Below are 350 nucleotides of genomic sequence, written 5' to 3' on the forward strand. Positions count from 1 at the left end.
AGATGAAATAAAAAGAGAGATCAAGAGATACATAGAAACGAATGACAATGATAGTACAACATATCAAAACTTTTGGAACACGGCAAAGGCAGTCACAGGAGGAAAGTTCATATCATACAAGCGTATCTCAAAAAATAAAAATGAGCCCAAATAAACAACCTCATGCTTCATCTTATAAAACCAAGTAAAAGAAGAACAAATCAAGACTAAAGTCAGCAGAAGGAAAGAAATAATCGAAATTAGATCAGAATTAAATGAAATTGCTAATAAAAAAGCAAAAAAAATTAAATGCAACAAATTGCTGGTTCTTTGAGAAAGTTAATGAAATTGACAAACTCCTGGCTAGATTC

The sequence above is a fragment of the Pteropus vampyrus genome, unplaced genomic scaffold (genome assembly GCF_000151845.1).
Source record: "Pteropus vampyrus isolate Shadow unplaced genomic scaffold, Pvam_2.0 Scaffold302, whole genome shotgun sequence".
In the NCBI taxonomy this organism is placed as follows: Eukaryota; Metazoa; Chordata; class Mammalia; order Chiroptera; family Pteropodidae; genus Pteropus; species Pteropus vampyrus.